Genomic DNA, 16,531 nt, shown 5'->3' with positions numbered 1-16,531 from the left:
TGGAGTAAGAACAATTGTAAACAAGATCAGTGTAAGCGCGCACTAAACAAAGGAGTAGAGCGAGCTTACTCCTTTGTTCTTACTCCATGATCTTTTAAAATACATCATGCCCGCACCTGCTTCTCCAAGCTGCGTTGCCAGATAAAACGCCTAAATATTCATTTCTCTACCAAAATTTATGTGGCAATGCTGCACCCCCTCATTTCTTACCTGCCTCCTCTCACTCCCCAATTTCCATACCCCTCTTCCTTTCTTCTAAAAAAAGGGCAGAACACGTCCCGCTCTCCCATAGATAGGTCAATGTCTCTCACTCTCTGTCGTCAATCCGAGAGGAGATTTTGAGGAAAGAGATTCCAATGCTGCGTTTCATAAGTCGAAGAAGACCTCTTAGACTTATGAAACGAAGCATTGTCGGGGATATCCCATGACTTTTCCCCTTCTTTGAGAATACCACATACTACCATACTGTGAAAAAATATGTAAAACAACCCTATTACCTAATTTCACTTCGGGCACTTCGGGGATCGGTGACCAAGACGTTTTTCCTGGCCGCCTTTTTGTCACGCACGTCTTCCATTGCGGTTCTATCCATATCAGGATCTTCAGTGGATTCATATTCTTCCAAATTCTTTCTCGGATAATGAGCACGGGCGTTTGAATGGGACGAGTAGTTTTTAAAGCAGCACTCATTAGATGAGGTGCATTGATATCTAGTTTTAAAAAATTAAACAGTTTAAGGGATGGCATGATAATAAGCGTCAATCTTCTTCAACAAAGTTTGCCGTTGGTCTTACAAGTATGTCCACTGGTGTGCAATAAGTGGGTGTCATCGACTCGCGGATGGACATTTTTTATCACCACGTTTTGTTGGAAGGAGGTGACTCTGATTTCCCTCCCAAATGTACATATACATCAATATGTTGTCTTATTTTAAAAAAAAGTGCTGAAATTCCGATATGATTTATTTTTAGTTGATTTGGATCTGCATCCACAAGGCACGGTCTTCAACCAACCTTTGATTGGATTGCATTTTGAGCATTCAATGGTTGCCTTTACGTCCCCAATGCGTAATTGAAAACCATCTTCCCAGACGATGATGAATACGCTTCGCCCTTGGTTGGGTAACTTTCTTAATTTTATGTAATGGTTTCGTCGTGTACAAAATTTATCATCGAAGATTGAACTTGTATTTTCTTCCGGCTCTATACGTTTATAATTTTTAATATTCCTGTTTAAATTATTCTTATGTGTTGCTTTCACTCATTTTGAGCGAAATTTATGTCCAATTCAGACAACGAATTTCGATTAATCCCACTATAATTTCCCTTCACTTTTCGGGAGTTTATCAACCTGTGCATTCCTGTTCTTGCTTACAAAATTGCTTCATTCAATCCCAAAATGAGTTATTTGAGCGTTTATGAGACACAAATCGTCAGTTGACACTTTGCTGGAAGCAAGGACATGTAGCGGACTTTTGTACATAGCATCCATACTCTTGTATCTTCCTTGATTTCGTTGGGTGTGGCCAATTTGCGACAAATGTGAAAATGATAGCTTACGAGTGTGAGCGGTTACTTCATTTATGGCTATATAAGAAATTCAATTTCCGAAAATATAATTCAGAAATGGCTTAAACCGCAAAGAACATTTTTATTATAATTCAAGAGTGTTCCATTTTAAAAAATATTAGCCAGTATTATTGAAATTTGAAAATCCGAACCCGGAAATTCGCCGTAAATTTGGCAATTGCGTTATACGATTCCATTTTGGGGTATCAGGTATCAGTATCAGCCTTAAAACATTAATTCTCCTTTGCAGCCAAACAATTTGATAAGCTAGAAGAGGGACAACGCCCTTTGATTCATTAAAACTAGAAGGTGCCAACAGGGAAACCTCATTTTATAGAAAATGTGATTTTTTATGTAATGAGGAAGACATGTCCAATACCAATATGACTCTTTTTGATCGTCAAGGTTGTCTCTGAATCTTTTGCATTTCCTGGGGGTAAAACAAGTTACCGACTGCCACCGCGAACAAAAAGATCAGTCTGGTCTCGAGGCAATATGTACTAAGTAGTACAAAATCGCGGCAGCACCTTTCCCAACATTCTGATTGGCTCTCACCATACAGGACATCAACATCCAGTTCAGAGTCAAGACAATCTTCTTCAGGAAAAAAGGTAAACAAATCATCGTCGTCGTTTAATCCTTCTTCGATTTCAATATCGATGTTGACACCCAGAGTTAAATTTGATCCCATTTCCGAATAAAGATATTCTATTCCAAATAATTCTCCAGTGTAGGCTGCTAATGGATGAAAATCGATGTCAGTAGATTTATCCAGTACGGCTGAACGTAGACACTTGAGTTTCAGTCTAAGTTTAGGATCAAATGAACGGATATTGCTTTCAGGGGAGTCAATTGCTGCAATCAATATTTGGCTATTCCACCGTACAATTCATTCCAGGATGTATGCTTGAAAGTGGACATCATTTGCTGCCGTTCCTAAATTTTTTTGCAATAAAGTCATCATTAGTTTCGATATTATAAAAAAATAACAATATCAAGTCATACCAGGAATAAAGTTTTTCAAATGAGAATGAAAGCTTTCAAGTGATGTGGTTCCTCGGGCAAACCGAAACACAGGCAAAAACACGCCACCTTTTGACAATCCTCCCGTCTTTGTATATAATTGGTAGCATTCTGGATCTTGTATGCAAGCAATATGGCGTTTCTCTTCTTTCCAAATATCCCACACGTCTTCTCGTAGCAATGGTACGCCAAGACGAGTGTCAGTTGAGTCTCTTAGAAAGCGAATAAGATCTTCAATCAAACGAACCGTTTTTTCTGGTCCTCTTGTTCGTCTTTTAAAATGTTTTGCAAGTTCTACTTTCGAGATCGACTTGTTAACGGCATCCGTAGAAGGGTTTTTGAAACCAGCCAACACCAGTTCAAATTTATTTTGTTTCACGAAGAAGATCAACATCTTTTCCATCCCATTTAAAAATAGTGCCGGATAGCTTTGCCATAAAAATTCCGTAGGAGGATGGGATTCATTGGTGCAGGCTTTAGCCATTCTTCTCATGAAATGCCACGAATCGAGACGGACCAACTGTGATTCCCAGCGATGGAAAAGATGTTGGAATTTAGACTTTTCTTCACCCGCCTTGCAGCAGTCTCTGTCAGTGTACAACACAAAGCGGGTTGCAGAGCGTTTTCGTAACGATCCATTAATCCATCAGCCATGCGGGATAAATTGGACAGACTTTCAGAGGTAGTCATAGATATGAGGATCTCTCCACGCTCATTCCCTACGTTCGTACACCACGATGCCGATTTCACCCCTTTACCCTATCAAACAAGTGTTTTAAGGATTTTGTATACACATTGGGCTTAGGGAATCAAAATAAATCTCACCTGTATTCTCCGCATGATTTTCTTAGTGGAATCAATTTTCAGTACTTCTCCGTAAATAGATGTAGCACTAGCCTTCAGACACGGCAAACGCGACCAAACGTCTCGAATATAGGTAGCTAGGAACCATTTCGGATTAGGTGGGAATTTAAAATCAGGGGATCGTGGTACTCGCATGCTGATAATTTCAGCTGTTGGTGACTTTTCTTATGCCTCTTGCAATCAGTCAGACAAGATATTGTTCTACGCATCCAGTCTTCGGTCTGCATTTCGTGTACGTCATGGCACACAGCAGTAGGGCTGTTTACTAACGTTCTAGTGCGCATCAGATTTACCACTGCTCTATCGCATGCATACTTTCTCTTCAATATAACAGGAAAGCGAACTTGGTAGGCGTCGGGCAGTTGAAAAAGTAGACGGGCGTCATAAGAAATGAATGTTCCACGACACGAAAGACACTCCAGATATTCGGCGGCGAGGTAGTAATGACAAGTGAGATCGATGAATTTTCGGACTCGGTTGTAGAAACCTTTTGACGTCAAAGATTGGACATCACTGCAAGTTGGGCATGTGAAATTAAACGCCCACATTTTTCTATTGGAAATGGTCTATCAAACCTAACGAGTACATTGATCTATTTACAGATTGAGCTAGTTGGAGAACCGAGCAGCTGTCAGTCTAAGTAGCAGTCTTATATAGGTATATAAGGCGACTGGAATCAGCTGTCAAGAACTAGTTAATGTCTGAAGTCGTTCTGCCATAGTTACACTCTCTCTTGTTTGAACTGTATCCCGATTCACAACTTTAACTATACTCAACTATATTACTGCTATCTAAAGTGTAATGTATACTATTAACTATTGTTAGAAATAATTGAATCAATACAGTTCTCTGTTCAATATATTATATTGACTCCAACAGGTTATGGGCCCAGCTACATGCTAAGTATTTGTTTGTTCACTGAACAGTGAACACGTTCTATTCAATATGGCATCTCAGAACAATAATGTGTTAAGGGATACAGCCCACATTCCAAAATTTGATATATCGAACTTTCATACATGGAAATTTGGTCTGATGCTATTACTTCGCAATCATGACTTACAGCATGTTCTTGATATCGAAAAACTCCCAGCTGAGGTAACAAATTTCTTTCAATCGAGAATCCAGTTTTATCTAATAACTGAAGCCAACAGCTTTTACAAATTCTCTGACTGTTGACGATTCACACCCAGTTTGTTTAGACTTGCTGAAGCCAACAGTATAAAATTTATCTCTTGTTGTTGATTAAATATCACTTGTTACTGTTGATGATTAACATCCATCTCGTTCCTTTTTTAACCTTGCTGAAACCAACAAATATTTTATGTTGAAGATTGATCAAAAGCTATAACAAACCAATTCATGGGTATCTTAAGCAAATGTATACTGATCAACTTTATATTAACTTATTCACTAGCCTAAAAATGCTAAAGGCGTTGTAACCAACAACGCGATGCCAATTAAAACCTGGCAACAACGAGACACACTTGCAAGCAACTATATTTACGCAACTGACGCAACTGATAAAATGAGAGAATACTTCAATTGTGAAACTTCAGCAGCCATGTGGATAAGACTGTCAACGAGATTTACCTTTAGATCCATGACCAACAAAGGGCAGCTGTGGTCTCAGTTCTACGAATACCAATTCACCAGTCCCAAGACATGTTAGCCAACATTACATCAAATGAATCGGCAATTAAAAGATCTTGAAGAAACCATCACAGAAGTTCAAACCACTAATAAAATTGTGAGTATTCTCCCGTATCAATTTCAACACTTTAGAGTTGTTTGGGATACGTACAAAGAATCTGAATAGACAATGGAATTGCTCACACTTCGTCTCCTGGCTGAAGAACGAAGAATGGATGCTGTCAAACGTGAGATCCCAAGAGAACCAAGTCCCAGCAAATCTGTAGAAGGACTTGCCGTCATGAATCAATATCGAAGAGGAAGTTATCGTGTTGGTCGCCACAACTGAAACAACAGGTGGCAATCCCAGTCGCAACAAAACAATTGGAAGAAAAGGAAAAATGTTTTCTGTGACTTCCACAACAGTTCTACCCATTCATCCGAAGAACGCAGAAATCATCCCAAAAACAAAAAGCAGAAAAGTGATCAGCACGCTAAAGTCTCAAATATAAAGAAGAAGAAGATGACCAAAGTTTTCACATCATGGAAGACTCTATGGAAAACACAGAAGAAAATGACGACTGGTATACTTACTCTGGCGCTACATGCCACATGTCAGGTAATGCAAGAGTATTTAGCCGTCTTGAAAAAAAGCTACCATGAGCTGGACTGTCAAATGAGTTGGAGTAAATCGTCTTTATGTTGCAGGAATGTGTCCTTCAGAGCATTTATTGACAATCAACCCTATACTGGAATATGCTGGAGAACGTACTTTACGTACCGAACGTAGGAGTTAACCTTGTCTCTATTTGTTCGGCGACGGAAAAAAATAATATACAAATTCTTTTTTCGGAAAACGAAGTCTTCTTCTCGAAAAACGGAAAAATATCGATTAAAGGAAAGAAGCGTCTAACGGCTTATATCAGCTGGACATCACAGAAATTCCGAAATCTGAATATAACGCTCTAGTTGTTTGACAGACTCTTCTAACCACTTGGCATGAACGAATTGGACATGTGGCAACCAAAACTGTTCAGATTCTGGCTTCGTTGACATGGCTACTACTCGGTTCCTCTTTGGAACGTGTAAAACGACCCTTTGAAGGTTTTTTAGTTTTGTCAAATTGAAGCGGCCGTTTGTCGTACTCTACTCGATCTTTGTACAGACGCACCACATCATCCGCTTCCGATTGTTTATTTTGTAAATTTTCAAAAAATTAAATACGAATTGGTGAGAGTGGTTTCATTTATCTGATAAAGCGCCATGCCGGTTTGCTGTAATATTGGGTCGTTGTTCATGACACGCTCTCAGATGACGGTAGTGCTGGATAATTTTGGTGAATCTAGAAACGTAGGGATTTTTCTCTTCTGATACAATTTTGATGTAAGACGGGAGCATATTGCTTCCACTAGACGGCTCTTTGCTGGCGTATAGGAAGATGCGCCTCCAGATAGAAAACACCGTTTCATATTTTCAACGTTGACATGGCTACTACTCGGTTCCTCTATGGAACGTGCAAAACGACCCTTTGAAGGTTTTTTAGATTTTTCAAATTGAAGCGGCCGTTTGTCGTACTCTACTAGATCTTTGTACAGACGCACCACATCATCCGCTTCCGATTGTTTAAGACATAGTCCGGAATCGCTGTTCACCAATGCCAAAGCAAAATTGTCCACTTATCCCATCCAGCGATCGAGTTTTTTCTTTGGCGCGAGAGAAAACAAAGGGATGGGTGCGGAAAAAAGGGGAATTCTACTTTTTCGTTTTTGAACTTAAAATTCAGATAATATGAATGAAAAAAAATTAAAATCAGACCTGATATAAAGCTAACGCAGATCTATTTTTTTTAAGTCGCGTTTCCCTAGCCCTAGCCGTTCAACTGCAAAAAAGGACAAAAGGGCCTAATTTGCATAAGGTCCTCTCGGCTTTCCAAAGACTTTTAGAACGGGTCAAAAGTACTTCGGAAAATGAAAACAAAAATCTGAAAAAAATCAGAGGTGTTCTCACTACCTCCAACAATGTACATACCAAATTTGAAAGAATTGGTCAAAAACTGTAGTAATGAGAGGACTGCAAAAACAGCGTTATTGCATAAGGTCCTCTCGGGCTTCCAAAGACATTCGGTAGGGTAATGTATACATTACGTACGTATATATTTTTTTATTCAATATGTATCAAGTTTTCCTTATTATTGATATTTTCAGTTTTTAGTTCAGTTTTCCACTCTTATTCAAATATCATATCAAGATTTTGGCATGTAGTTGACATAACTTGTTCACAAACAGCAGTTCATACCAGATCCTTTACGCTAGATATTGCTAGTAAGTAGTATTCTTATAACAAGTGAAAGCTTATCGCTACAAATGTAAGTTCATGCCATCATTAATGTGATGTTCCTATTTTTTTAAAAGCACCTAGCCTGCGTGAGAAAAATTGTTAGATAGTCCAGTCTTCTTGCATGTTCCAATACGCTAGATATATTGCTAGTAAGTATTATTCTGATAACAAGTGAAAGCTTATCGCTACAAATGTAAGTTGAATCATGCCATCATTAAAATAAAATTTTTTACGTTCCTAGATTTCAGATCACCAGTTCTGCGTAAGAAGAATTGTTAGATATAGTCCATTCTACTGGCATGTTCCATTTTTTTTTTAAATTTACGTGATGGCAGTCTTGCAACACTAAAACGACAAGGTAAATTGTCATAACGTCAAAATATGAAAGAATCATATTTTGTTTACTTCTCTTTTCATAGGTTGATCCAAAAATCCAAAATATGCCAAAAGAAGGAAAAACTAATGCTGAATTTAAAGAGCGTTTGCAGCAGTATGCTACCGGTAGTTTTCGATTTGGCAAAGGACAAAAACCGCCACCTCAGTCGCCAAGGAGTAAAGCAATTGAACAAATTGATAAGTGCCCCAAGAAAAACAGATCGAAGGATTTGTTCGGGAAGGCTGTCCTTTTTTACTGTGGATATCATCATAGCAGTCTACTTATATTTCATCATTTTATTTTGAATTTATATGATTCAAAATGTATCTGATAGTTCATTTTTCATATTCGTTTCATATTAAGCATCGGACAATCGTTCACTGTCTTCTGACAAACCAATCTTATCGGTTACAGCGGATACAGAAACCTCTAGGCCTACTTTGATCGCCGCCTCGGGAAATAAGGAAGCTATTCGACCTTCAGAGGTAAAATTTTTCAGTTTAATTGCATTTTCATTTATCTTTTACAGTTTTTTTTTCGGATCGATTGAATAGCTTGTATCTTAACGTGTGTTATTCTTCTCATTTAAAAGTAATCTAGTCGCAAGTGTGACTACTCTAGCTAGGAAGGAGACGTTGAACCCTAACGATATAAACTTTATTGCACATAGTCTCTTTGTCACTAAGGGAGTTCTAGTCAGCGACTTTTTCCAGTGCCGCCTATTTCTTTGGATGCCGAGGAAAATGTGGACTTCAGAGTTCAAATGTCCGTGTGGTCCATTCTTTGACCTCAAAAGGACTCTATGATCGAGTGCGGAGTGTAATTGATCTAAAAAATCGCTATTTTTTGCGACTAAATATCTCAAATGCTCTTCCTGTAAAAGGCACCTTCCTTTCGTACGATTACCACTGGCTACAACAGCTTCCAGATGACGTGAACACTCGTTTTCCCGTTGTTTTAACTCGAAAGTTCACAGCAGACCAGTCGATTGCGGGTCTACTGAGAACAAGAATAATTGGGAACAGCCCAACTGCTCTGTGTAATGATGTACACGAACTACATACGGAAAAATGGATGCATAACACGGTGGAATGTCTTAGTGACTGCAAAAGACACAAAACGGACCGTGAGAGAATGAAACAACTTTCCTGCACTTACGATTCACCGCCCGAGTTAAAAAATCCCCCAAAACCGAAGTGGTTTCTGGCCATATATGTCAGAGATGGAGCTAGCGCCGTTGAAGTCTGGCCTTACACCAGTGTACGAATCAATCCTAAAAATCAACTCTACCAAGAAGGTCACAAAAAAACTTCAAGGAAAAGCTGCTGATTTCGTTTCTTGGTGTACGAACGTCGGCAATGAGCGTGGAGAAGTCCTCATGTCAATTCTTACGATGTTGGAGAGCTTAGATAATTTGGACCGAATGGCGCAAAACTAAATGGAAATTTTTGAAAAATCCCAGCCCAATCCGTTAGTATTGTACACAGACAGAGATTGCTTTAAATCAGACGGCCCATCCAAATTTCAAAAGATGTTCCATCGGTGGAACTAATTAATCATCAAACTGGATTCGTGGCACTTAATGCGTCGTCTGTCTTGTGCGTGCACCAATGAATCTCACCCGCTTTACGGGACTTCATATCTCAGATTTCTGTCGCGATTTTTGAGTGGAACCATGCTGATGTAGAATTTCAAAAAAAAAAGCAAAAGTTTCAGAGTTGCAGATGCCCAAAATGAAAAATCCCTCGATAGAGACGGCGATGAAAGCTATCTCTAAGCAAGAACTTGCTGGCCATTGTCGTCAAAAGACTAGGAGCGTTACAAACACTACCAGCATGCTCGAAAACTTTTTTCCCTTTTACTGAGCGCCACCGACACCCTGGCTGTCCCGCTTCTGAAGGAGGATGCCATGGCTGTTCTGAACACAGAATCAAGACACGTTCAGTGCCTACAAGATTCAACAGGAGTTCAGCTTCACACGAAGGTTGACACAATAGAAAAGGAAACATTTCTCTTCCCGTGTACAGGTGCGGCAGGAGAACTACATCCCTTGAAAGCTTTCACAGTCACATTAAGAATTTCATACCTGGTATGTGTTTTTCTTTGGGTAATTTATAAAGCTAAGCTCGACGTTTGTAATCTGTCTGTCAGTTTATTTCAAATTTTCCATCTTAGCAGAAAAAATTTGAATTAATTGCACCAAAAATGATTTCACCTGGTTTTATTTGAATTTTCAGGAACATCCGCAAACGATCTTCATTTTCAAGCATTTCTCCTGGACGGACTTTCCAGGTGGAATACTGCGCGAGCAGCTGCCTCAATTGAGGCCCCAGCACATTTCAGATCGTTTGACAACAAGCTACAAGGAAAACGAGATCAACTTTCATTTTATCTGTTAGGAAAATGGCTCGACATCAATTATCGCCCGCCGTCTGCTTATACTGGCGAGGTCTTCGGAGTCGAATATTTGTATACTGAATGTGTTACAGCAGCACCAACATCTTTAAGTGACATTGACGAAGAAGATACTGCCGAAGACAATTTTTATTGTCATTCTCCCGTTGGCATTGAAGAACTCGATCCTGAGGTTGATCTGGCATGTGCGACGTTTATTGAAGCCTCAGAGTTGAATTCCTCAGGTGATGAAGAAGAGTGCAGAATCGATTTAAGATCGATTCCTTGGTGGGATAAACTTGACAAACTTGCCGCTGCCCTTTGTTAATTCAACGAGCCTTAGTGTAACTAAATCCGAGGCAGAAAACGTGGTCCGTTTGTATGAGGATTTGCCAGATTTTGACAAAATTCCTTTGAAGTATACAAGAATTCTGAAACCATCGCGCGGTTGCTTCGGTTGATCTAAAAATAACAGTGGCCACGTTGGCCAAGAAGCGATGAGAAGCTGTTTTATAACAGCTGGTTCCCCATCTTTGACACCAACAAAGAGCAGAATCGTTGAGGCCATCTGCTTTCGTCTATCTCTTGAGATAACTTCACCAGATAAAGATCCTCAGATTTCTCGTTATGGAAAAATCGTAAACCGCTATAATTAGAACCGAATGCGTATTATGGATTGCTCATCAATTCTAGAAAAAACCAGTCTTTCTATATTTCCAATTAACGAGACAAGAGTAATTCTTTGGTAAGTTTGACGAATTTAGCCAAAGTTCGTCTATTTCTGTACCTATTTATGTTTTCATTTTTTTTGTTTTATGTTTAAAAAATAAGATTAGGATATCCGAAGTACAGTTACTACTCCAGGAAATTCAGCTCCCCGAACTACCTACCACCTCCTTCGATGCTCTGCCGCTAGCAAAGGAGCGAGAGATGCACCTTGCTCAACCCACAAATCCGTTTGTTTTTGCTGAGCCGGAAGATCGAACAGGATTGGCAAAAGTGAGAAAACGTTTATTGGTGCAAAAGGAGTGTGATGAACAAGCCGAAGGAATAGAGATAAGTGATCAAGCAACCGAGTGTCAACAAGCAACATGCAATCAAGTGCTGGTGAAACCAGCTATTCCAAAACAACTGCATGGAGGAAGCGGAAAGCCGAATTAGAATCTCAATCAAAGCGCCAAGGAAGCGAGCCAAACTCATCCAGTTCTCAGAAGATCAGAAAAGAATATACCTTCAAAAATTGTGATCAACCCATGATTAGTCAAGGACACACGCAATATTGTGGTCAAAGATATTGTCCGAAGGACAATCTCCTTTCAAAAACTGAATGGCTTGAAGAGAAATGAGTCGAATCAAAAAAGTAAGATCCAGGTAACGAATAAATAAAAAAAAATGTTTCCCCTCAAACTTCAGTTTTTGCTAAAGGTTGCTAATATATTGCTTATGTTTGCTTACATACAACTCACTACTTTATTTCATTATGTATCTCAATTTGCTGTTTAGCCATTTCTACAGTTCACGTATCTCACTTTCCTGTGTCTTTGGCCATTTCAATGCTTTGCATATATTACCTTTCTGTGTATTTGGCTATTCCAACAAATCACATATTTCACTTTGCTGGGTTTGGCATTTAAACAGTTCACGCATCTCACTTTGTTGTGATTAGCTATTTCAACAGTTAAGTGACTAATGGCTGACATGCCCTACCTCAATCAAGAAATTTAACACAAAGCAATTTGAAAAGAAATAATACGTTTGTTTTTGTTTCCTAATTCATTTTATTGGCCATCGTATTGCTAGAGGAAGTAGGCAGATACATATTGGTCTTTAAATTTATTTTGCTAACAGATAATAATTATTAATAATACATGCAACTGATGCAGACGACAGGTAATAAGAAATTTATTTTTGCAGCAAATAGATAACATCCAAAATATACTTTACCCCAAGTGAATCAAGATTGAAAGTTTGGCACATTAAACGAAATGCTAAACATAAACAGACGAAGACGACGTCGACTGACAGCGAGAGGGGCTTCTAAACTAGATTGCGATCGTTTTAAACGTAAAGGGAATAAAATTGATTGAAACTAACTGAACTGGTAGAGAATGAAATTTAAATTAAACAGAAGAGATTGCTAAGGAACCAAAAATTGTGATCAACCCATGACCAGTCAAGGACACACGCAATATTGCGGTCAAAGATATTGTCCGAAGGACAATCCCCTTTCAAAAACTGAATGGCTTGAAGAGAAATGAGTCGAATCAAAAAAGTAAGATCCAGGTAACGAATAAATAAAAAAAATGTATAATAAAAATAATAATGTATAATCCGGATAAAACTTTCGTCGTTCAAGAGGATCAGCCGGATATGCTAGCCTGTACACTTATACATCCGGAGGAAGCGAACGTATGGAAAAAGGCGCGTGTTGGCGAAAACTTGTCAGCGGCGGAGAGAGATGTGGTGTTCAAGCTTTTGGCGCGACGTCGACGGTGCTTTCCACCAGCAGATGGCAATTTGGGATTGACAGACATGACGGAAAATGCCATCGACACCGGCAATGCGCGACCAATAAGCTGCGTGCCGTACCGCGTTTCTGCTTTTGAAAGAAGAATCATCACGGAGAAAATAGCTGAAATGCTCAGAGAGCGCATCATTCGCCCTTCTTTTAGCCCTTTAGCTGCTCCAGTGGTACTAGTTAAGAAGAAATCAGGTGACTATAGGTTTTGTGTAGACTATCGACGTCTGAATGCTGTTACTAAGAGAGATGTATTCCCTCTACCCCGCATGGACGATATATTTGATCGTATCACCGGTGCAAAATATTTTTCAAGTCTAGATTTAATGTCTAGGTACTGGAAAGTACCTGTAGCAGAGGCTGACACATGTAACAACAGCAACAAAACAAAACAACAACAACAGCAAAGACTGCTTTTGTAACACCATACGGCCTGTATGAAGTCGTTCGTTTGCCTTTTGGTTTGAACAATGCGCCATTTACCTTTCAAAGGCTAATGGATCGTGTTCTGGCCCGTCTAAAGTGGCAAATGTGTCTCGTATATCTAGATAATGTTCTAGTATTTGGAAAGTCTTTTGAGAACATCAAGAGCGGTTAGACTGTGTGTTGAAAGCTCTGGAAAAATCTGGATTAACGTTAAACGTTTCAAAATGTATTTTTGCGACTAATATTATTTTTTTCATTTAGGCCATATCATTGACGAAAAAGGCATAGGGCCCAACCTAGCTAAAATCAATTTCCTCGTCAACTTTAAAGTCAACAACATCAAGTCGTTGAGAGCATTTCTTGGCCTCGCATCATTCCACCGTCGGTTCGTCCCGGAATTGGCATCGTTGGCTCATCCATTACACGGCTTGTTGAAGAAAAACGCCGTACAGAGATGGACTGACGCTCAAGAAGCCGCCAAGGAGAAACTCGTGAAAATATTGGTATCATCGCCTGTGTTGGCTCATTTCGATGAGAACATTGATATTATTGTGCAGACAGATACAAGCCTGGTAGGCCTTGGAGCCGTCGTGATCCAGGACGGAGGTGAAGGACTACGGCCTATTGCTTACGCCAGCCAGAGACTGAACGATGCCGAAATAAAAAGTATCACGCAAACGAGTTGGAATGTTTGGCTATTGTTTGGGTTTTAAAAAAGTTTAGATCGTATGTATACGGTCGCCGGTTCTCATTATTAACAGACAGATCATCTGTTCGATGTTTGTGGTAAAAAAAGAAGTCAATGGGAAATTTGCTAGATGGATTCTTGCTCTGCAGGAATTTGATTTTTAAATACGCCCCGTTAAAGGAGTAAATAATTTGGTGGCAGATGCCCTATCTCGAAACCCTGATGAATCCTGTATTGGACCCAGTGGCTCCGAGATCGGTCATGTAGTATGCATTCTTGATAGTAGAAAGCCTACGGGCATGAATAGCGCTGTGTTGGCGTTCCAACAACAATTGGATAACCAACTGCGTCCCATTATTAATCGGTTGAAATCAAATACCCCTGGTAAAGTGTCAGAAAACTTTAAACTCTGTCTGTCTCTGAGTTGTATAAGAAAAATCCCTCACAAGGTCGTAAATTTCTTTTGTGTGTCCCGTCCATTTTACGCAGAGAAATTATTGAATTCTGCCATGATGACCCTTCTTCTAGTCACATGGGCATAGATAAGACAATCGCTCGTGTATTTGAACGCTATTGGTGGCCAAAGTTTCGCACAAGTGTAAGAAAATTTGTGTTATCATGTAATTACTGCCGATTCCATAAGTGTATCCCTGGTTTCCCTGCTGGACAGCTGCAACCTATTCCCCCACCTGATCGTCCGTTTCATACTGTCAATATGGATCATATTGGTCCTTTTAAAACTACGAGTGGAGGAAAGAAACATATTTTAATGTGAATCGACTAGTTAACTAAATATGTGGAAGCGGCGACCGTAGCAGACACTTCCACCGCACTTATGGTCGAGTTTATAAGAGAATACATCAATTTCCGTCACGTTTTGACCACTAGAATTATTAGTGATCAAGGCACCGCATTCTCTACGCATCTTATTATGGAGGATAACGTCAAGGAGTGGGAAACGCATCACGTTTTTGCTACAGCAGAACATCCTCAAACATCTGGATTGGTCGACAGAGTAAACAGGACGATGAATCAAGCTCTGGAAGGGTACGTCAACACGGATATGATGATTGGGATCGCCATCTGCCGGCAGCAGTTTTTGAAATCAACACAGCTCGACAAAGTACGGTAAAAATTTCAACATTTCAGCTCGTGTATGGCCGAATTCCCTTCACAACATTGAAGAATCATTTCCCGTGTCCGAAAGAACGACCGAAACCTTTCGACATTTTTCTTGCTCGCGTTGGAGAACTACGAGAAGCTGCACGTCTCAACATCATCAGAAAACAGGAGAAGTCAAAACGCCTGGTTAACCAGCGCCGAATTGTTCGAGACCTCCGACCTGGTGAGCTGGTGCTTGTTAGAAGAAAATTGAAGAAGAAAAACAAGACCAAAAAGTACCTGCCTAAGTATGTTGGCCCATTTCAAGTCGTGAAAAAGATCTGCCCAACAACGTATTTGGTGGAGGATTTGCCAGCGAACCGTCAGAAGAAACGCTTCCGTCGCTTTAATGTCCATGTCGTCCAAATCCAAATGTTCCACCCAAGAGAAGACGTCGATTGGGACGATTGGCCTGATGAGCCGGATAAAAACGCGGTTCAGCAACCACCCAAAAATGTGATAGCTACACCACCCGTCCGTCCCGTACTTCAATCAATAATCGATCCGCCAGAAGCAGTAGAAACTCCTCCTCCAACAAGAACAAGATCAGGAAGAACAGTAATTCCCCGAAAAGATATAGAGATTGATATGTATGTGTGTATGTCTCTTTATTATCCTTTTCTCTTTTCCCTTTTCTCTTCTTTATTTTTTTTTGTTGTGTAGTTAGTTAACATCAGGTCAAATTCGAACATTATGTTGTGTGTATCAAACTTATTTGTATTTCGATTTGATTCCTCTGTCTGTGTGTTTATTTTAATTCAAATCGAGTCAGGAAAGGCAAATGTAGCAGACGGCCTATTTGTCCCCGCACCCATTCCTCTCAGTTCCCTGTGTGTACCCCAAGGCCCTTGCGTAGCCTCACTAGAGGACGCAAGCGGCCCAAAGAATTGTCTCTCAAGTTTGTGTAGGAGTAGTTGTGTGTACTGACGTGTAGCTGAACGTCATCTCGTTTCACGTGTGTGAGATCGAAACCTAAGGAAGGGTTGCGGCGTATGCCTGGCCACTTTCGCGTAAGTGTCAATATATTTTGTTCCTAGTCATTTTGTAGCCTCGTATTATTTTAGCTTAGCATAATGCCCTTTTCACATTCGGCTTTTGTAACTGCAACCACTCGCATGTCGACGAGCCGTCCCATTTACCATCAGAGAGGGACTGATTGCAACAACACCAAGATACAAGGGAAACTAGATCAACTTTCATCTTAAGTGTTTGGAAAATCGCTCGACATTAATTATCGCCCGAAGTCTGCTTACACTGAAGAGGTCTTCGGAGTCGAATATTTTTATACTGAATGTGGTACAGCAGCACCGACATCTTTAAGTGACATTGACGACGGAATAGAAGAGGAATCTGCCGACGACAATTTTTACAGCCCTTCTCCCGTTGGCATTGAGGAACTAGCTCCTGAGCTTGATCTGGCTTGTACAATGTTTATTAAAGCCTCAGAGTTGAATGCCTCAGACGATGAAGAAGAATTACAGTGAAGCAACGATTTAAGATCGATTCCTGGGTGGGATAAAGAAGACAAACTTGCTGCTGCCCTT

The sequence above is a fragment of the Daphnia pulex genome, chromosome 2 (assembly GCF_021134715.1).
Source record: "Daphnia pulex isolate KAP4 chromosome 2, ASM2113471v1".
Classification (NCBI taxonomy): Eukaryota; Metazoa; Arthropoda; class Branchiopoda; order Diplostraca; family Daphniidae; genus Daphnia; species Daphnia pulex.
This window is presented reverse-complemented; position numbering follows the sequence as displayed.